Source organism: Heliconius melpomene, chromosome 7, assembly GCF_056956725.1.
Source record: "Heliconius melpomene rosina isolate 202511_hmr_F chromosome 7, ASM5695672v1, whole genome shotgun sequence".
Classification (NCBI taxonomy): Eukaryota; Metazoa; Arthropoda; class Insecta; order Lepidoptera; family Nymphalidae; genus Heliconius; species Heliconius melpomene.
Genome location: NC_140395.1, coordinates 11656558 through 11679297, shown reverse-complemented (window position 1 = coordinate 11679297; position 22740 = coordinate 11656558). Strand labels below are relative to the sequence as shown.

General features: G+C 31.4%; 1 protein-coding gene across 2 annotated transcripts in view; it reads right to left on the bottom strand.

The window, feature by feature from the left end:
* Positions 1–22509, bottom strand: part of Arl4 (ADP ribosylation factor-like 4) — a 50315-nt gene extending 27806 nt beyond the window's left edge. Inside the window, exons 1-2 of one of the 2 annotated variants that reach the window (XM_085188894.1) lie at positions 22081–22509; positions 373–398 (exon numbers count right to left, since the gene is read on the bottom strand). The gene's annotated coding sequence lies outside the window, so the exon portion shown is untranslated. The remainder of the gene's footprint in view (positions 1–372; positions 399–22080) is intronic. The other variant, XM_085188895.1, reaches the window with a different exon arrangement.
* Positions 22510–22740: the final 231 nt, after the last annotated feature.

Genomic DNA, 22740 nt, shown 5'->3' with positions numbered 1-22740 from the left:
ATTTGTTAACAAAAAGAATAAAATTATTATCTTTTAACATTCACTTTCTATTCCTTTTTTTTACATAATGTTGGAAGCCATTAATTAAATATTCTATCACTGCGGTTCACACGCTTACAACTCCATATAAGTTACAGAACGAAGTTTGTCGTAAGATTTATTCCACATGAATATTTAAGATTTCTTATAAAAAACCTTATTAAGTAATTAATAATGTTGTTTATTTACTCGTTTTTATTATTTAATAGTTACATTTGTAATTATTATTGATTTAATAAACATATCTAACGTGTTAGTTATATCTTTAGAAAGACAAAAAATATTACGTGTGCATTTTTATATGATACTATACATGAAGTATGTAATTCTTACCTTAAAAAACAGCAAATTGTTGAACTCTGAAAATTAAAAAAAAACGTTCGTAAATAAATTATAAAATAAAGCCATTGTGACGCAGCGGAACATTAAAACAGTAATAGCGACGGTTGTGGATTCGATTCCCACTCCGGAGAATAAGTTATTTATATTTCCTCGCTCTGGAAACAAGACAAAGCGTTGAGTTCCACTTCCACCACACAATCCACACACAAAGTTAGGAGGAAAATACCACTTAACATTAGGTTCCCTTGCAAAGAATACATCTAGAAGCTAACAAAATAGATTTATAGCAGACTTGGAGTAGGTAGAACGAGAAACTATGGAACTAATATATGACTGTATGTCCATCACACTTCTCTTATTGGAAACCAATTCGATTAATCTCCATTTATCCCATTGGAAAGGCCTGTAAAGGCTGTGGGTGGAATAATAATGAAGCTATTGGTATGTTTTGAATAATAAATAATACGAAATGTGATTTTGTTATTATAATGATTAACGCATTAGGCGTATGAAATATTTTAATTTTTTTTTTTAACTTTAAATTTACATATTAATATTTTTTTAAATAATAATACGAACTAATATATTATTAAGCTATTCAACTATATCTATTTACTATTGCAATCGTCTGTCTCTTACTTAATATAGGTACGTATAGGAAATTAAGTTAGTAAATTGTGTTATAGCTCGTATGAGATGATCTTTTGTACTAATTAAATAATATTGGTATAGTTATGATATCTTCTTTGATACCGCTACATGTTCTTAAGAAACACCGCCTTGACCAACAAGCGGACGAACAGACAGATATACGGATAGCACGTAATCCTAAAAAGTAAATTAAACTTATATATAAATTTCAGGTAACGCAATGTTTCATATTTGCATAATTTATAAAGGTTAATATAATAAAAGCATTACTCTAAAACATACACAATAAATATATACGCAGCTTTGTATGGTTATTACGATTTTCCTATTCATTTTCATATTTTACGTGAAGTTTATTTTGTAACTGACAAAGCGTTAAGCTCAAACAAAACCGAGCTTTCTGTATATATTTGCTTTGTACGGAGGTTTTATATTATAAATAATACGTTATCTCGTTCAGGATTAACTTCCATAAGTAAATGCTTATCTGGCTTGAATAATAAAATAGCTAACTGTAGGTATAAAATATATATAGGCGCGAATGAAATTTCGTCGAGCATACAGTGTCGTTCAAAGATTATGGTAAAAGATAACCTCATAGATACAAAGAATAATAAATAAAATTATAGATACTTATATACGTATTTACTATTTAAAATCCCTTATTTTTGGACCTGTTGACAATATGCGTTTATTTTTTGTTCGGTATTATTATGTTCTAACACAAGTTTCGCTACGCCTACCGTACAGCATATACAGTAAAAATGAAACATATAGTACGTATCTATAAAATTTGAAGGTTTTCCTCGATTTCCCTGGGATTCCATGATCAGATCTTGACTTGGCAATGAGACCAACGGAAACGCTCTTTCGAATAAAAAAGAGTTTTTAGAGTCGGTTCAGACATGACGAAGAAAACGACGAACACACAAAAAAAGTGGTTAATATAAAACGTCCTCCATTTTGAAAAAAGAAGTCAGTTAAAAATTCTCTTAAAATACAGTGAATGACTTGAATTAACTAGTTCCCAATTAATGTCAATAGACACGTTTTGATTTCCCTCAAGACCAGTCGGCGTGAACGACAGACAATTTGGAATAGCGATGGAGTTCCTATGAACATATTCAAAGCTAGTGGCGTAAACTGAAGAGGTGTTTGTAGCTGATGACTCATGGTTTACTTTCTTCTAGCTATAGCTTCCGTTTTAAAATAATACCTACAGTCCTGAGCCTCTTGGCCCTAGCCGCAATGTTTCTAGTTTAGGCAGAAAGCGGAGAACGGAGTGTCTCAACACTAAGAGCGTGTGAATTAGCGCCCGTATTTATAAACCGCTCTGAAGTCGGAGATAGAGGTCTTGAGATGCTGTTTTTATTCATAATTAGGTACATATCTATGACTGAAATAGCGGTATGAAAAAAAAACCAAGCTGTTTTTTATTATTCGTACCTGTTTAGACGCCATTAAGTAATAAATCAGTGTTAACATGCCAACAGTTTTAACATAAGATGAAAACTGAAATAAATTTATTGTGTTTTTTCGTGTTGCATGAATTATTTGTGCTCTTAAGACACGTGTTGATTAACTAGTGTTTCTTAAAAATAATAATTGAAGTGGTTTTTTCTTTATTATTACTACTTTATTTCGTTTTCCCTTAAGTGGGCGAACTCAATGTCCAATATATCTAAAATTGATAACAATAATACTTGTATATATTAATAATATACTAGTTGTATATTATTAATATATACAAGTATTATTGGATTTATTAGTTAACATTAATTAAAAATGAAACAATGGCATATTTATTTATCTTCCAAGTATGTATTTTCATATTATAGCAATATAAACAAATATAAATTAATTTATAAACAGACTATTTACTATTAACTATAGTTATCTATTACCCTCCTTAAATGAGATATGTTCAGAGACCAGCATCCATATCAATAAAGAAGCAGACGATACTTAAGCCAACTGTTGCGTTTATTAAATAACTACAGACTATGTTACTCTAGTTAGTAGGTACGTATTAAGGCCGGCCACTGAGGCGCAGTCAGATGGGGACTGATTGTTAATACGACAGTTGTAGATTCGAGCTTTCTTAGGGGGAAAGATAATATTTTATATATTTGATTATATTATCACCACTCAACACATAATGCTCAGAAACTTTAATGGATATTGGGTAACGGAGTGTCTTAACACTAGCTTGCCGTTGCCTTTGCGGGAAAAAGCGTAAAGCTGCTTTTTTATACGATAGGTATATCGTCCACATTTCATTATTCTATAAACATTATATACATTATTCATCAAGTTGATGAGAGAATAATATTTACTAGCAATTATTTACTATGTAAATACAGATTATATTTACATATTGTCTTATATATTTGCATTGATATTGGCCACGAAAATAATTTCATTCAATCCCTTTTAAAAGTAACCACCAGGGACACCATACATAGTTATTTATACTAATATAAACCTATTTTTAGTACTTTTAAAATCACTAACTATTCTCACGTTAAAAATACGTCACTCTCCCTTCATTTTATATATAGAATGCAATGAACTACTTACGTTAAAACCAGCCATTTATCACGGCGATACATTGCTCAATAAACATAGTAACCCTTTGAAGCCGTCAGATGAGCTTAACGAGATCAATCAGCCCAATGCCATGAGACACGGTTGGATGCAGGAAGAAATCATATTAGTGTGGCAGTTATAATGATATGTTAGACTTGTGTAAATTATTTATATACTGTAGTATATATTATTATACATTTTTACATATATATATTTGTCTTTAAAAAAATACGAAAAATAATAGATAAAAAATTGAATAGCTAGCTATAAAACGAAATCACGTACAATAATAGAATCCAATGGTTGCATAGAAACGTATTAACAAACAAATATACATATGACATGGTAACTAAATCATTCCATACAACTGCATTAGTCAATGGTGACAATGAAGCTGTCATAGGGGTGCAGTCAATGGAACACCGTGAACAAAGGGACCTCTCGTCACTGAAAGGGTTGATGACACAAATAGTGCCTTGCTTGGTAATTGCTACGATATTGCTTTAAAGCGTGGTATAACATGAAAATGTGGAAAACTTCTGTTACCTCGTATTATAAAAAGTTATTGTTTATTCTAATAAGTAGGGCTTTAGTACTTTTGTATTATTCATGAACCTAGGAGAGAAAAATACAGCTATCTAGGAACCGAGAGGTCTGGTTACCTCTTAATAAGAAACCCGAGAGGATGTCTCTAAAATGTCATTCTTTTATAAGTAGTTTTTATATTTTTCATAAATATCGATTAAGCTAAAAATCGATTTTACTGTTGTTATACATGAGAAGTTATCTATCGATTATACAGTAAACGCACGCAAGCTGATATTCATCTAGTTGTGTAACGTATATGTTATCAGGGACCATCTATCATCAATGTTGATAAGATATCGCGAGCATTTCCGAGTTATCAGACACATGTTGTATTTAACAAATATTTATATTTTACTGTCGATTTGTCAATGAAAATATTAATTTTAAGTTAATTGTACGACAATAAATCATGTTAATTTTTATTATTAGTGTTTATTTGTATAATGTTAAATAAGCGTTATAAAATAGAATCTATCATAGTTGAATCATAGGATTTTGTTTTATTTCTTTGGAATTCAGATGAATATTTTCATATAATTAATGCTATAATTTAACTAATATAGTAAAAGGGAACGATAATATTATCTAAGCCATAAATTTTATACATATAAGTCAAAAACAAAGATAAAAATCTTAGCTTCAAAAGTTGGCTGGTTCAAAGCTTACATCGACATAATATATAACCTACTAGCAATATTAACCGTGGTAGCTGCCCGTTCTGATTTTTCCATGACGGCCGCGCGTGCCGTACTTCCGGGCACCGTCCCATACCATTGTGAGGGGACCGGAAGCCATGTAATCTGTACGTAGGTACTGGTACTATATGCATATATGGAAAGGGGAATTAATATATTAATATTAAACTACTTTTTATTCAAATGAGTTTACGTAATTTCACCAAAATTCTAAATGTAATCGCTAGCGTTGCGTATACGTGCTCAATTCATTTATTGAGACAAAATAACTAGTTTAAGCTGTATTCGAATTTGGTTCGTAATTTGAATGGATTTGAGAACGTTTTGCCATGAACGGATAAAGGTACCTGGGGCTCGTGAGGTGTAGTGCTCGTTTGTGTAACTCTAACTAATGAGATCCATATTGCGTAGATATACGACTGGTTTGATGTAGTAGCTTTGAATTTTAGCAGCATGTAGTAGCATTTTTATGGGAAAACTGTTTTATTTTAAATGTGGCAAAACTCTACACCACTTTTTAGTCTATAGATGAAATGAAAATATTAAAAAATATTAAATTTCATTACCTCGAGTAGGAATCGAACCCCGATTCTGTCGCGTTAACAGTCAAATATGTGTGACCATACGTCACGGCTGGCCTCATTTTAACTACTGTATTTGTATTATATATGCGGGACGTAGTTAACTTTACGTAGAAAAGCCTACATAACAGTAATTGAAAAGATAAGACCGCAGTGTTATCTAAATTAAACACTAGTTACACAAGATTTGGACAAAAAATATAGTAATTCTCTCAAAATTGAAACCTGCGAAATGATTTATTTCAAAGTGTTAACCTCCTTAAATATTAAAAAAGTAAGTAATCCTTTCAGGACTCGGTCATGCAATTTCGTGCTGGTACGAAATTTACTAATTAATTAACCACAACCTCAAATGTTAACTTTATTGCTATAGTAAAGACTATATGTATACAATGTTATAGGTACTTTTACTTATAGAAAAAAATAAAATATAAATTTAACAAAAAATCATTTTCTCGAGTGGGGATCGAACCCGCAACACTTGCTCCCCAGTGCCTCGACTGCACTACTGAACTGAACATTGAAACAATCATGATTCAAATTTCTAAGGTTTCATTAGCTAATATATGAACAAGCTAGAAATACGTAGATATACCAGTAAATCCTACGAGATTAGTAAATAACCTACGTTTCTTCACCGCCATTGTTCGAACACAATGCCCTATTCGTACGTGTAATTTTAACGTATGACTTCATAGTTTTAGGCCATTGTGAGATATCATTTTAACTTTGCTTTGTTGAGGTTAGACATAAAAGGATATTAGATACTCAACACATACGATTGAGGCCGTGATGGCGCAGCGGTACAAGGGTATAACTGTAACACGACGGTCGCGGGTACAATCCCCCTATCAAATATTAATATTTTCATTTTTTCGTTCTGCCACCAAGGCAAAAGCCCGAAAATTCAGTGAAAAGTGGGGAACGGAGTGTCTTAACACTAGGTTCCCTCTACCTACCCTGCTGTGTGCGGGATAAAGCGTGAAGCTGATTTTTACACGTATATAATTCGAGCTTACACTTTAAATAAATTTACTGTTTGTTTTTATAAACGTAAAAGAGTTCCGCCTTATCTTGATTTACGCTGGCTGTTGCAACATTACCATTTACCACGAGCCGTGATGAGTTTAATGTAACTTTCTTTTTTTTTAATCTTCCCCATGCATAAACAATACGGCAAGTGATATTCTAATAGAGATACTACACCTTGAATTAGTATAAATTCCCAAAGATAATTTTCTTTTTCAGTCATATAATGTATTATGTTTTTTTTTTGATAAATAAAGGTATTGAAGTTCTGTATTACCATACTTGTTTATATATATATTTTTTTTTTTGCCTAAAATTATAAAGCAGACCTAGGTTGAAAATGAAGAGAAATCTTATTAAGTTGTAAATGTTAAACATTTGGTAAGGTAGGTAAATTTGGAAACACGTTTGTGCTTTAGTAGGTGAGGCTTATTTAGTTCTAAGATTGTTTGTTTCACTAAGAGTAATTACAGAGAATGAAATACACAAGAAAATTAGTTTCAAGAGAATATTTTGTGGAGATCATAATTAAAAATTTTGATAATCTATCGAAAAAACAAATTACGGGCTTTTACTTTGAAAATGTTTTTCATGTTTTCTATTTAAATTTCATTAAAAAATGTAAGTACGTAAATTATTACAATATTATTTTATATAGTGAGTCTGTTTTCCTTGAAATAACTGTTTTCCGTTTTGTATAGATTGAATAGAACACTCAATGAAGTTTTAAATATGAGGAGGAGGAGGATTCAATCCTCCCCCCAGTGAGGATTGAATCTACAGCCATCGCGCTTACAGACGCTACTTCTGTCCTTTCCACAACGATATTTAATTTTCCAAATTGCAATTGACACATTACGCCTTACGCCTCGAGGGTCAGTTTATTTATAAAAGCCAATTAATGTTTCACACGGTTGAATATAACGACGATCGAGAAGTGAAGGCCGTTTGAAGAGTGTGCCAAACAACTGCAACAAGACGCTATAATAATAGGCTTTACGATAGAACCGTGTACTGTGTTACTAGTTATAATATTCTTTGAGTTATAGTCCACAAATATTTTACGTGGACTATAAAACGTTTGTTTATTCCCGATATAGTAGGATTTAGAAATTTCTCTCTTAATGCTCCCCTACACTCCCTAAAGCTTGCATCTTAATTTGAGGTTCTCAATTGTGTCATTTTTGCATATTGCAGTAATGTAATATTAGTAGGTATTTTATACAGGGAAGTTAGAAATTACCTTTTTAAAAGGAAATTTCTTATACCAGGTCTACTTATGTAATAATACGTTTACGTAATTATATTTTATATTTTTTTAAACGTTGCGTGTTATATGTAAAAGTTTTTTATTTTATTACTTGATATTTATTTTTAGTTATAGCAAGCAAACCCGCTAGTAAAGCTTAGTTAACAATTAGATGTATGCGCTTGGATGACCGTGGCTACGCTTGACGCGTGGCGTTGAAACTAATTTCGGAAAGGACATTACTGCAGCTGAGAATTGGCTAGCGGCCATGCAGATAACGAATATTGTGTTACTCTATGTGGTTATTAAATGGAACCTAAAAAGGGGTGTAATAAAGAAATATGTATAATCTAATACTTCACACTGTATCCCGCAGATATTGGGTGTGGGCAGAGGGAACCTGGGAATGTAGTGTTAAGACACTCTGTTTCCATTAAAACACTTCCGTTCCCAATGCGCCACGGTTGTCCTCAATGATATACGACAAGTAAAACCAATTAAAAATAGATAAATGACATTTTATTAAACCTGAACTAATATAATGCATATAATTACATTCAAGACGAGAAAGCGAGGTAAAATGAGAAAATCAATAAACATTCACATCAAAACGGGGTTAAATTGGAAAGTAGGTCATGGCGGGATGAAGTTGTGGAGCTACCGTGCGTAGGATTAGGGGGAATGTTTGGGTTGGTCGGCTACGGATGTTGGGCCGACGCGAAACTGATTTGCAACATCCCATTCTTTAATTTCGACCGCAATGAATAAATTAAATTATTATAAATAAATAAATAACTTAAGTTAATTATATAACATTACTAGCGGCCCGCCCGCAACTTCGCCCGCGTAAACTACGTTATTGTTAATTTCTGTCTCCATGAGTACGTCTACGTCCTATAAGTGACGTCCATGCAAATTTGAGACTCCTAGCATTTGTAGTAACGAAGTTTCATACAAACTTTCAACCCCTAAAACATCCCCTTAGAAGTCGAATATTGCAAATTCCCGTCTTAGCGAGCACCTACGTCCTATAAGTAACTCCTATGCAAAATTTGAGATTCCTAGCACATGTAGTTTCTGAGATTTCGTGATGAGTGAGTGACCTTTCGATTTTATATATATAGATATTAATTAAATGGAAATTATACCTACTTATTTAGGAAACGTATAAAAATTAGAACGTTATTCATTTGAATTGATTATTTTATTTTAAATCATAATACTTTTTTTTCCTCTGTACCTTGAATTTAATTAATGAATAATATTACAAGCATTTTTAATTAAAAACAAAACTGTAACTAACCAGCGAGAGCCAGTTTGAAGTTTTACGTCGAAAATTGTATTTGAAGTCGAGTTTTCGCAATCGTGATGAGCAGAGATGAAAAGATTTTTAATTTATAGTTTATTTTGAAAGTAGCCAACCGCTGTGTTTATTTTAATAGGAGGAACTGTTTTTCTGCAATGTCAACACAGGTTTTTTACAGAAGGGCTTTCACCTTTTGAGATTATATTTTTAACATTTTGTTTTAAGAGAGTTTTCTTAGAGATGTCACACATAATGATGAAAATATAACATCAAGGAAAGAATAAATAGAGTTTGGAATCAAGTATGTTTGTTTTTAAGCTTTTATTCCTTAATATTGTTTTGAGAAACAAATAGTAATTTGAAGATTATTACAATGAGACCTCTAACTAGATCTTTATCGACAAAAAGCAACACTTGACAATTAAAGGTACTAAGTTAATATTTACTTAAATTTTTAAACTAAATTTCTTACTAATACAACATTTGCTAAATATAAATTATTTAATGAACCGGCTAATGTCAAGATATATCTTAATAAACTTAAAGAATTTAAATCGTTGGTACACCGTAGGTAATTGTTAAGTTCTCGCCATGTAATGGTGATGATTGGCAGTAAGTTATCCGTAACCAATTAGTCTTCACACGTGCCAAGCATCTGATAGCAACGTAACTATTATGTGAATCTCATCGAGGAACAGTGTAATTTCGCGCTATTAAGCGATTCTATGGTGCAATGACATTTTCTAGTCAAGATATTTATTTATGCAGGATAACTAGCGGACGCGTGCAGCTTCGCTTGCTTATTTAAATATGAATTCTGATAAACCACGAAACATGTATTCAGTGAAAGATTTTTAAGAGTCTATATTTCAAATTTTATAAAAATCTGTGGCGATTTTAAGATTTTTCCATACAAACTTTCAACCCCTTATTTGCACCCTTAGGGGGAGAATTTTAGAAAACGATGAAAACGTGTTCAATTAAATACTTTTAAAAATCTAAATTTTAAATTTTAAAAAAATCGGTGCCGATTTAATTTTTTTTCCATACAAACTTTCAACACCTATTTCACCCCTTTAGGATTAAAATTTTTCAAAATCCCTTCTTAGTGGATGTCCAGGTTACAAAAGTAAACATCTGTCCAAATTTCACGTTTCTACGCACAGCGGTTACGGCTGTGCGTGCGTCTTACCTCAGTCAGTGAGGACAAGTCCTTTTATAGATATACTAGCGGACGCGCGCAGCTTCGCTTGCGTATTTAAGGGTGAATTCTAATAACCCATGAAACATGTGTTCAATGAAATATTTTTAAGAGTCTAAATATCAAATTTTATAAAAATCGGTGGCGATTTAAATATTTTCCCATACAACTTTCAACCCCTTATTTGCACCCTTAGGGGGTGAATACTAGAAAACCTTGAAACATGTGTTTAATTATATACGTTTAAGAGTCTGAATTTCAAATTTTATAAAAATTGGTGACGATTTAAAAAAACCTGTACAAACTTTCAACCCCTTATTTGCACCCTTAGGGTGAGAATTCTAGAAAACGATGAAACACGTGTTCAATTAAATACTTTTAAAAATCTAAATTTCAAATTTTATAAAAATCGGTGTCGATTTAATTTTTTTTCCATACAAACTTCCAACCCCTATTTCACCCCTTTAGGGTTAAAATTTTTCAAAATCCCTTCTTAGTGGATGTCCAGATTAAGAAAGTAAACTTTTGTCCAAATTTAACGTTTCTACCATCAGCGGTTACGGCTGTGCGTGCGTCTTACCTCAGTCAGTGAGGACAAGTCCTTTTATATATATAGATAATATATAAGATAATTATAGATACTTATATATAAGTACATATATAGGAAGCTGCTTTTCGACATTACAAATAATAAAATAGATACAATAGTTAAAAATAAAAAAAAATACTTAAGTTTATACTTGTATTTCTTCTTTAGAAACAATGATTGTATGTACCTAGTACCTATGTACATAATTTTATACTATGGCGCGATCGCTATAGCTAAAAAGCATGTTAATATCATATTTTATTAACTTTAGGACCTACGCTTTTGCGCATGACTGAACGTTTATTTTCATAATTCTTCATTTTACAATGTCCATGTTACCCACGTCTGCATTCTTGGCTACTTGCCGCAAGCGATGTTGTTGGGACGCATATTATGTCGCTGTCGTCAATCTCTTACGGGTATATGATGTAAATTCCTGGAGGTCGTTCATGATTAGTATGAAAATTTTCCATCTAAATGGTCCAAGAAAGGGAGGAATATTTTGATATGATTTTAAAGTTATAAATAAACGTCTACCTTCGTCAGTCCCGATTTAAACACGTCCAATACCATTAGCATAATTCTAAAATATTTTTAGCACGAAGGTGCTTAAAATTACATTTTTATCTAAATGTACTTATTCATACTTAAAATTGGCATTGAGGTTGATAACATTGCCGTTTGTATTTGCTAATATATTTATTTATGTTATTAAGCTAAGAAGGACAATAGAAGCTACTATAAAATGAAGCATTGGCTTCATAATAGATACTTAGTGGTTATTTAAAATTTAAGTATCAGAGTACAGAGGCTAAGTACTTAAATCCGTTGGTACTCGAACACGTTCAGCTCACTCCAACCACCTAACTCGGTCGTTTAAGACAATGCCAGGGGAAAAGCTTTCATATTTTAGATCGATAACCTCTTGTTTCGAAGCGAGCCATTGACACATGAATGGGTGGAGCGTGGCTTCGGTTTCCCTCATGAATTCCATTATCGGCTTTTCACTGAGCTATTGTGTTAGGATGATACCCTTACCGTGGACTCAGGGGTTGTCAGATCAAATGGAAAATATGAAATTGATTTATCTTTCAATGTAATATTTATATATGGTCGGTCCACAGAAAATATATATTTTTGGTTTATTAGTATGTAGTAGGTATACAGTATTATAATCAAATTTACTCATTTCTAATCACTACTTCAATAGTACATTTCTACAGAATTTGTTTAATTTTAAAATCTATTTAGATATTCGTCGAATATTTGTAGTAATAAACTTGCCACTTTCAATAAATTTTAAACTTAATTATTTAATAATAACTCAATCATTTTAGTGAAGATGAGATCAGATTTGAATTACAAATAGGATTATCTTACAAAGATCAAAACATATCTATCCTCTTCAATTGGAAAGAAACTGTAACTATTAAAATTGAAAACGCAAATTAGAAACTTTATTTTAAAGTAATTTGTGAAAAACATTAGCTTATTCCATTACTCACATGCTAAATCTTTGTAATGTAGTAAATTAAATAATATAATCATTTGTTGAATGAAGGTAAATAAGAAGTCTGGTCTCGTCGTCTGAATAACGTCCACGTGGACGTGACTGGTCGCCAACTGTACTGAATATTAATTAAATTTTACTATAACCAGCGGACGTTACACCAAGAAGCCCTTTGCATTTTTATACGAAATAATAAAATGTATGCAAATTCAATTATGTAGCGTATACCTAATAGTAGAACGAACTCGGTTCTTTGTTAATTAAAGTATTCCAAATGTAGTGTACCTCTTGCCTCGTCTACTGTCACCACCTCTTCCTACATACCCTCCGAAGGCCTCTCATGCTTTTTTACGTATGCTCCTTCAATATTATTGATACTGTGTTTACGAAGGTCTTGCCTCTCACTACATACTTTTTCTGCCATTCTTACGTCGTCTATTCTATTAACGTGTCCAATCTACTTGAGTACGTTCTTCTATCGTACAAATGGTTTATTAAATATACCTATATGTATTTCATTCATTTATTCAAGTCGTATAAAACTCCCATAAATTATTCACAATATACTTTTTTGTTCGCTACATTATTTTTAATAATATTAAATTTTATGTTAATCTTTTTATTTTTAACCGACTTCTGTAAGAAAAGGAGGTTATCAATTCGACTGTATTTTTTTTTAGTTCCATCTTAGTCCTAGATATATACGTATATGAAAGACAAATGTTACTTACTCTTAAAGACTTACAAACAAGATGGAACGTCTCACAAACTAAGTCTAATGATAAGATATTTTTCTTCCAGCCCAACAACTCCGCCCACGGTGTGAACGTCCGTAGCACAGTTAACTTTTATTAATTACACATCTTTCCCACCGCTACGTGACTGACAGACTAATAATTGAAGGAAGGAGGCTAAATAAGGACATCTGTTCATTTATTATTTGGTCTCGACAAATTCAATTTAGTATACTAAGAAAATTTAGTATACTGAGATTTTTTTAGTGTAAAATTAAATGTAGAAATACATATAATAGTATTTAATTAGTGTAAGCAACGAGGGAGACATTGATCAGGGTATAAAAAACATAACAATAATAAAAGAAGGAAAAAAAGAAGAAAGAAAAATTCAAATACGTCATAATGTTTTGGCAAATGTAATGCAGCAATTAAGGAAAATTAAAATTATAGATTTAAATCTTATAGATAGACATTGTCGATCATTCACTTTTATTTCTCATTAATTTGGTTTAATTACACGTTTAACCGCTTGATTAACTATAAGGCGTGTCTTCAAAGAGCTCAATTCAATTAAAAACCAAAACTTTAAAAGAAAAATCAAAGTAGTAAAAAAAGATAACGAAAATTAAACCTTTTTTTATTTACGAATTATCTTTTAATCCATTCTAACTAAAAAATAAAATACACTAGCTCTATTCCACTATAGAAGAAGGTTATCACAATAAAGATTAAGGCACATTCGTTGCTCACAGCAACCATATCGATATTTAACAAAGAGAAAGTTGTGAAGTCATTGCTTACCGTTTTCTTTCTAAAGCGTAAGAAGACAATGCATTACGTAAGGACGGTTATATACTAACGTTGATAATACAATATTTTCAGCGTCATATAAATTAGCTGTAGGACTTGATGAATCAGCCACTTTTTGGTCTTATAAAAGGAAAATAAAGTATATTGAAAACCGTGCAGAATGGAATAGGTTGAGTCGAAAAGTATAAAACTCTGGTAATAAAAGCCACGAATTCCCTGTAGAAGAGAAGACGTTTCGAAGAGAGAAATCATTTAATTTCATAATTCTTTGAAACCCCATCTAACTTACAACACTACATCTGTAAAGATGTTCAATAATAATTTCTAGCTTTATTCAAATCCGGAAGAACTGGGATACCGGTATTTATGTCAAGTCAGTATCGAAAATACTGGTTTTGCTAGAATAGCTGGACCATTATCGATATTGCGACCCCTAGTTTCCTGTACTAACCTACGCGTTTCTCTTCATTTAAAGTAAAGACTAGTTTTTCAAGTTTAGACAATGACCAAAGTAATGGGGTGTTAAAGCAATTCAAAATGTGTTTTATTATTATAAAATTGATTACATAATATATGCAATACCTATTAAAAATGATATGTTTGCTAATATCTAACGATCTTAGGCACGAGTCGTTTACGTCAATGATAAATGGCGATAGTCACGCAGACATGAAGAGCGACTTCATCGCAATTTTTATAAATTATTCGGGATCTAATAAGAAATTTGTACTTAGTCAGTTATAATTCTAACAATTTTTTGGGTCTCTATTAGTTTGTTTTAATTTATTCAAGACAAAATAATAATTGATTTTTCCTTTTTTTTTTGGTGGTACGAAGTGTCTCAACACTAAGTTCTCACTCTGCATACTCTATCTAAAACGCCTGAAGCTGCAAAGACTAACAGAATATTGTTCATCTATTAAATAAATTAAGCTTAAAGTAAATATAGTAAATAATTCCTGCTTATTATGAATTTATTAAAATCGATTTCAAATTTAGGTCATCGTTCTTATACAAATTGTACCTACGTTCCAGCTAAAAAGGCACAAAATTACGAAATTAATTACGGAGAAGTTGGCAGCTACTCTCAAATTTCAAAGATCACTATTCAATTTAATTTAGGAGTAACTTAGTATGAGGTGGTTATTTTATTACATTACAAAGTTTTATATTATACTGAATTTATAATCATGGACGAATTCGAATGTTCTATTTTTAATTATAAAAAAACTCAAAAACTCAACTGCACAGTAAACTAAAAAAATAATAGTTTAGAATTTTGTAAAATTTTACTGGGAACCTTGTTCCACTGTTAATCCATCAATTTAAAAAAAACTTAAAAACTTTGTTTGCGAGTATACATTTCTTAAACTTTTGCTAAAAATCAAAACACACAAGTACAATACACAACTTGGCTTGACTTGGCTTGGAACTTTTAAATTAGATTTAAATTATCTATTCATTCATAACAAGAAATAAAAAACAAAATTATGTAAAATAAAATTAACAAAAAATTAAATATCTATCTATTACCTCATTGTACTTACTTTTTGAAAATTTGCTCCATTACATTTTTTGTCCTCGCAAAAAAATTATATAATTTTTCAATACTCGCCGCCGTCTTTTCTGATACGTGACCAATGATATTAATACTGTTAACTTCATTGTATTGCGGCGGTACATTTACAGTTGCTTGATAACTGTGTCGAACTGAATTAACTTTCTTTTTAAATTTGCTTATTGGTTAACCAATAGTACCACTGTTCAATTTTGGTTCCCAACTTTGTTATTTACAATTGTAATAGTAAAAATGTCTAACTTATAGATTTTACGTTATAATAAAAAAAATAAACTAAGTCTTTTTACTCGACTGCGTCAGAATCCAAAAGCAGGTTGTTATTGTTAATGATTTTCTAGCGTATTTCTTCGTATATCCTGCAGGCGAAGACAAATAATAAGTATTTTCTTATCTACTGCCACAGAATGATCATTTTATATCTAAACTACTTTTGTTATTGCAAGAGGCTCCTTAATGTTTTTAGTTTAACTTGTTATGCCTTTTCAGTTGAAAACTTTTAAGCCGTCGGGTTTTTGTTTCTTATTATAACAACGTAATTGGAAATGATTAAATAATCATAGTTGAAATTGAAAACGTTATTTATATAATTGAAATGTTATTCATATTATTCTCATAAATTTATTTGACAACTAGTGGGCCCGTGCGGGGCTACGCCCGCTTGAAATAGAAATATTAATAAAGGAATTGAAAACTAAAGATTCAGTCTATTCAGTAAAACAGTTGTATAAAATAACTGTTACAGCAATTAGCAAATTTGTCGAACTAAATACTTTAAAATGACGTAACTTTTTTATTTATGAACCGATTATAATAAAATAAACCCTATATGTTTTCGAAAGTTTGCCACAATATACAAACAGACAAAAATTTAAAAAATAATTGTTTTGGGTTCTATTAGGTTGATAAAGGTTCCCAATAACATTTTTTTTAAATATCTCACCGATCCTCTTACGATTTTATTATAAGTATAAATAACATAGATAAAATTGTGTGTACTTATATAATAGAGTTTCAATCATACAATTTAAATTAAGTGTTAGCACACTACATTGTGCAACGTGGTGCGCCTGCGCATTAAAATGACGTCTGCCACGATAAGATAAGAGTACTTGATGATAACATTCAAAATAGCTCAACTCACATTACATATGATAGACTAAATGTATAATAGTTAATTATAATTATACTAACTAAGTATAAGGGATTTGTAACTTTTTAAGACGTGAAAATAATTTTCTGGTTATGAATGGTAATAGAAGGAATTATATGAAATTAGACCGAAATCTGATGTATATGTATGCATTTCGCTGTTACGCCCACAGCAGGGTAGGCGAGAAGAAACATAGTGTTAAGACATTATGTTCCTCACTATGCTCCTTTTCTTAAAAAATATACCTACATTTACTTGCGTGAAACATATGTAAGATCATCAAAGTTCAGATGCTGCCTATTTTGAAATAACATCTACGTGTCAATTGCCTTAAGCGTTGTTATGCATAATTGTTATTATCTTTTAATTTAGATTAACATATTAATAATTTTCTCTTTGTAAACAATTACCATAGTTTAATTATGCTAAATATTCAAAGCGATTTCATTTTGTGATCTACTAAGTCCTCATAATATTCCTACAGAAGCAGAGTATGTTATGTCAGAGCACCGCGTGGGCTACAACTGCGTAGGAAAACGGTCCAATTATCGTATCACTTGTCCCGCAACCGTTTATGGATGGAGTCAGACCTTAAGGCTAATTATAATAAATTGATCATAGCAATTTTTCTTTATAAAGATACTTAAATATGAGTTTTTTTGTTTGTTGGCAGTTTGGTAAGGCAGAGAGAGAAAACACTTCGTGCTCTGCAACTTCTTGGAGGACTTTGCGAGAGCTCACCGTTCAAACACGCGTTTTAAGGATACTAAAAATGGCTTCTATGGCTGTTGAGTTTCATAATTTAAAACATTTTCAGTCAAAATACATAAAGATACCGTTTTAAAATAATTTGAAATTTTAAATGTTAACGTTTTTTATTTAAACTATTACAAATAGCGGTTTATAATGATGGATTTCTTACCCGTGTATGGACATCCCCGTTATACTATTAGGAGTTCAACTAAAGCAAAACTTAAATTGAATTGGCCTTAATAATCTTATTAAGAGTTTTATTGACTCGAACGAAATAAGATTTTTTTTAAGTGGACACAATATAGGAAAATTTCCAAGCACGATTTACACCTACATGTTTTTCTATATAAAGCAAAGAGAAGCTAATGTTTAAATATTAGAAAAAATATAGGAATTCATTCCCCCGAATAAAGATTGAACTCCGAGCCAACACTTTTAAAGTCACTGTCCTACTGCGCCTAGATAGACTAATTAAATTTTAAAGGTAGTTTTGTTTATACAGCTTTAATTTTTATTAGACTTGGTTGGAAAGGAAGTTTTTGTTTAAATAACTATTTAATAATAAACAGCTCGAAAAATAGACGAAGGTCGCATATGTCAGACGTGGCATATTTTATTTGTTGGTATAAATAACGGTTATGCCAGATTTTAATAATGCGGCAAAGCTATTTTTGTGATGGTTCAAGTTAATTCAGGGGCACAAGCCTGCAGCTGTAAACGCGACAGGTTGTGGGTTCGATTCCCACTCGAAGAAATTAAATATTTAATATTTCGTTTTCTTCGCTCTGGTGTGGAGGTAAAAGCGTGGCGTTGAGTTCCGCCACTTAACACGCAATGCTAAATGCTAAATGCACGCAAAGCCATGAGGGAGGAGCCACGGGGTGTCTGTTGATCAAGTAAAGTTGTTAAATAAACGATTCTTTTCTGAGAGATTTTTAAGGAATTATTTAGTATGTAAAAATAAAGCTAATATACTTCTAAAGAAAGAATACAAAATATCATTAGATACTTATTTGTAACATTAATAAGTACGGACATAAGCAAAAACAAAGTTACAGCAAAAAATCTAATAACTTCTAGTTGTGGGTGTTTTTTAGTTTTGTTATAACATTTCATTCGTCACTGTTTAAAAATATAAAGAAATATTTGAACTGTCTTAAAGAAATAATGAGCTGTAGTTCTAAAGACTTTATTACCTTTATAAATTAGGGATAAGAAATAAAGGTACCCGATGAATCATAAGGGCTCTTTGGAAATTCCAACCGCGGAGTACCATTCCTGTTATCGTAAACAAATGTGATGATAAACGTTAAAGGTATTTCCTGAGATAGCAATACATTCTTGATTTCAAACCTTTTTTATTATAAAAAAATATAATTATTATAAAATGGAAAATCCCCTGCACTCCCTAACTAAGTCTAGTAGTTTCGTACATAAGTACATTCACTCTTAGTGTTTGTATATCTATACAAACATATAAATAATATTTAAGTCTGGGATGATGTTAAAACAAAAATAAACTATTTTAAAATTTTTGTCTGTCTGTCCTTTTTTTGTCTAAAAAACAACGTTTGTCGTGTGCCGTGCCTAGATATGAAATAACTTTATATTTGTCTATTAAATAAGACAACTTTTTTTAACTTTTACATATCAAAATAACGAATGAATTTGCCTTAATGCCTAAATACATTAATGGCCTAAATATATTTAAATAAAAAAGAAGCACGTCGGCCGCTATTATGTAATATTTCGGTGACATTCAATATAAGGTTAGAATATATGGTTTTGGTGTATTACTTTTGTAACAGGTCAAATCATATTTAGGTACGTTTAGCATGTTATAAACCAGTATATTAAACGCTTTCTCTCCTTCAGCGATGGTTATAATTATGCAAGTGTACGAGTTAAAAAGTTAAACCATTATGAAAGGTATGCTAAGAAGATCTATAATTTCTTTCTTTTTTAAAATAAAATAATTATACTTTAATTTATGACGCAATAATGTTGATTTCTCATTTATATTTAAACAACATTTTCAATATAAATAAATGTAGATATTAAATAATTCATTACTTGCACAAACAATTATTAATTAACATAAAAAATATAACTGTCATCCATCGATAACTTTCGAATAATGCGGAAGAGGATATTGAGACGTTACTTATTTTAGTTTCCCGCCATTGTAGAAAGTATGAACGTTGACGACAAAGACAATGCACTCACTAGTGTTGTAGTTTCTGACGGCTGATTGTATGAAAGTGTTGCTATTGAATTAATAATGCTTCAAAGAGGTATAATTGTAGCGAGCTGAATAAATGCTCGTTTTATTGCGCTTTCCTTTCGCAGACAAATTATAAGTAAATTATGATACTGATATTAGTTAATTGTAAATTATAAACGAAGTAGACGGAGAGAGAACAGAGGCAAGCGTGACGGTTCTCTGCATCTTTCACCTCGAATTAGCATCCACTGCCATCAACTTCTTAAAACACGCCCTCCGAGGTACCCTCGTGTTTTTTACGTAACCATGGATATTGTGTTAGCGAAGGTCAATCGAGGACTCTCCCTGCCTCTCTCTCCCTCTTGCTTATATTTAATTCTCTTGACGTGCCCAAATCACCTTACTATGTTCTTCTTCATCCTCAATAGTACCCTCCATTCTTGTTATATCTTCAAACTTATCGTAAACTGACTATCCTACGAATAAATCGCATATCCACATCATTAAGTAATCTTTCCTTCATTCTTCTTTTATAAAACCTACATAAAATATTATTATACCTATAGAAATATAAAAAAAAACACTGTACCAAGAAGTATTACTTATATATATTATACAAATTATATATTTATACCTTTGCATCTGTAATGGCCAGGTGCTATATCTGGCTATTCTCATATTCAGGATTCACGTGCAAATGTTTGCTTGCTATTCTGTGTATAAAAGCTTTGAAAGCTCGACGAATGAAAGCATTGTATGAAATATTTACTTCGACATCTGTCGTCTGTGTTATTGATATGGTACGAGTACATAATGGTTATTCAAATTTTTAGCGAAGTTTGTTTATTTAGTAAAGAGGTTTTCTTGTTAATATTTCTTAAGAATCCTCGTCTTATAAATGTAGTCGTATATTTTTTAAATAAGGTAAAAACATTCAAATAAACATTTCTATCTAAAAAAAAATCCATAGTTAAAAGAAAAATGCAGTTTTCAAAGATATATTGTATTTCATTTTAATAGAAAATACCATTATACGAAATACAAGAGACCCAATCATCTACTAATCCATTCATGTTCTACTCGTCGTTCGACAACAAAGACATGTGGTGCGATTCCACTTCAGAAGATATTCGCAAATTATCATCTTTCATTAGACACGCCACTACGCTACTGTACTGTGAAAATGTATAATTTAATATGTGGTTTTTATATAATTTTACTTTATGGTCATGAAATCAATCCATCCATATCGATCTATTATATCATTTTAAAATTTACAATATGATTTCTATTTAAATTGCACCTATAAATTTAAAAAGCATTTTTTTAATAATGTTAACGAGTATTCTATATGATTTATCCTATATAATTTAATCATTTGTTTATGGCCTTTGGAATGAGAGCACATTGTTTAATTGTCATAACGTGGTCAAACTGATTCTACATTCGTTTTTTTTATAAAATCAAAAACCTACTAACACTTTCATTCGTTTACTATCCTGGGAAAACAAAAGAAATACTAACAAACACAAAAATTCAAATGTAGCCTATATTCCGTTATATAAACAACAAAATAAATAGGTTAAAATTGTTAATTAATTTGAAATATATGACGACCTGTTTTAATTTAATTTAAGATCAAATATACTTACAAAAACCAATTACTCTAATTAAATCGGTTAATAACGAGGTATAAAAAAATTAATACTTAGGCTTGCTCAATTAATTTTCTCATGTTCTTTTTATCAGAACTGGTTAGAACTACATCATTAGCGACATCAACATTAAGTATATACATATATGAATGAAAACCGACATATTGGAAATATGTAAATTTTATGTACCTTAGTGTAATTTTGTTCAATATAAGGTGAGAAAGAGGTCACGTTATATTGACCCCGAAAAGAAATTGAGGAAAGTGTCGTTGGGAAAAGACGAGGCCTACAGTTTGAAGTGGACGATGCTATTTCTGGATCTTCTCTTTTGAAATCTTGCGGTTTCTCATCTTAGCTCTAATTAAAAACGAGATTTCTTGAACAAGCAGCCTTAACACCTTAATAAGTAGACTGCTGTTTATTATATTTATATATAAAAGGAAAACTTAAAGTAAGTATTTATAAAGGTTATTATTTATAATATATTATCGGAATCATAATAATAATATAAGCGTTGGCTCCAATTATTATTCTTATCATATCGACTTGATTTTAATACAAGCACTAGCAAGTATTGTTACACTCTTGAGAGGTTCTATGAATAGATAAAACAACCAATTAATCGGATACTGTGATTGATGGATGGAACACATCCATTTTGAAATACTGTTCCATCGAATTAATTAATATATTTTAAGGTAACCTTTAGCATTTATTCAACACGAATGTTACCAGTATAAAACAATATATTTATATAATAATAATATATATTTGTGTACATTCATTAGCTTTTGTTTACCTACCGCAACAGGACGACAGTTTCCAGAGATCCCTGTCCGACAAATCAATATGCAACCGAGTTATTCACCGCACGGGAAGAGCTCTTCGCTGTACACTGCTGGGTCCACTTCATCCACTTGATTATTGATTTGCATGCTATTCTTTATATCAAGAGATCACTGCACATTTATGGTTCAACAACAAAACACAAACCGTCCTATATAATGTGATCGAGTTTCACTTATCAATAAGCAATATCCATAGAGATAAGAGCTTTATTGTCGTAGCACTATCGTATTAAATAACGCAGGCCGCTGTGTTTCACTGAAATATCTTATCGATTGCAGTTGGATGGAATACAACAATGGTGTACACAGCCAAAACAATACAATGAAGCGAGGCGTGCACCGCACGTGCCGCCTCGCCCGCGGACTCCTCCGTACTGAAGTTGGCAGAGTACGAGCGGGGCGCGGGGAGGTGAGGGGACATAGCGCGCGGGGCGGGGGGCAAGTAAAGATTGCCGTTCGGCTGCATTCGCAACCAACCCGAGGATTTCGGTTTCGGACGTCTCAGCAACCGAGCAAGGTAGCTAACTGCTGTTTTATTTTTAAATCTTTGCAAGTCAATGCACTTGGTGCACCTGGTCTGGACCCTGATGATATTAAACCGTCTATAATAATTGT